The sequence below is a fragment of the Lupinus angustifolius genome, chromosome LG11 (genome assembly GCF_001865875.1).
Source record: "Lupinus angustifolius cultivar Tanjil chromosome LG11, LupAngTanjil_v1.0, whole genome shotgun sequence".
Classification (NCBI taxonomy): Eukaryota; Viridiplantae; Streptophyta; class Magnoliopsida; order Fabales; family Fabaceae; genus Lupinus; species Lupinus angustifolius.
In genome coordinates, this window is record NC_032019.1 from 12,432,288 (window position 1) to 12,433,586 (window position 1,299).

Below are 1,299 nucleotides of genomic sequence, written 5' to 3' on the forward strand. Positions count from 1 at the left end.
TCGTCCTCATCCTCGTCCTCATCCTCATCCTCATCCTCATCCTCATTCTCCTCCTCAACCTCTTCCTCCTCCTCATCCTCACCCTCTTCCTCATCTTAAACCTAATCCTAATCCTAAACCTAATCCTAATCCTAATCCTCATCCTAACCATAATCCTCATCCTCATTCTCATCTCATCCTCATCCTCATCCTTATCCTCATCATCATCCTCATCATCATCCTCATCCTCATCCTCCTCCTCCTCCTCCTCCTCCTCCTCTTCATCCTCAAACTCATCCTCATCCTCATCCTCATCCTCATCCTCATCCTCATCCTCATCCTCATCCTCATCCTCATCCTCATCCTCATACTCATCCTCATCCTCATCCTCATCCTCATCCTCATCCTCATCCTCATCCTCATGCTCATCATCATCCTCATCCTCTACCGCATCCGATCCTCATCCTCATCCTCGTCCTCATCCTCATCCTCCTCTTCATCCTCATCCTCATCCTCATCCTCATTCTCATCCTCGTCCTCGTCCTCGTACTCATCCTCCACCTCATCCTCTTCCTCATCCTCATCCTGTTCCTCATTCGCATCCTAATCATAATGCAAATTCCATTCTAAATCCTAATCCTAATCGTAATCCTAATCCTCTTCCTAACCCTAATCCTAATCGTCATCCTCATCCAGATCCTCACCCTCAAACTCATCCTAATCCTAATCCTAACCCTAATTATAATCTTAATCTTAATCCTAATCCTCATCCTCATCCTCACCCTTATCCTCATCCTCAGCCTTGTCCTCATCTTCATCCTTATCCTCATCCTCATCCTCATCAACATCCTCATACTCATCCTCATCCTCATCCTCATCCTCATCCTCTTCCTCATCCGTATCCTCATCCTAATGCAAATATGATTCCTAATGCTAATCCTAATCGTAATCCAAATCCTCTTCCTCACCCTCATCCTCATCCTCATCCTCATCCTCATCCTCATCCTCATCCTCATCATGATCCTCATTCTCATCTTCATCCTTATTCTAAAATGAATCCTAATCCTCATTCTCATCCTTATCCTTATCCTCATCCTCATTTTCATCCTTATCCTCATCCTCATCCTATTCTTAACCCTAATCCTAATCGTAATCCTAATCCTCGTCCTAATCGTAATCCTAGTTGTCATCCTCATCCTCATCCTCATTCTCATCCTCATTCTCATCTTAATCCTAACCCTAATCCTAATCCTGCTCCTCATCCTAACCCTCATCCTCATCCTCATCCTAATCCTCATCCTTATCCTCATCCTCATCCTC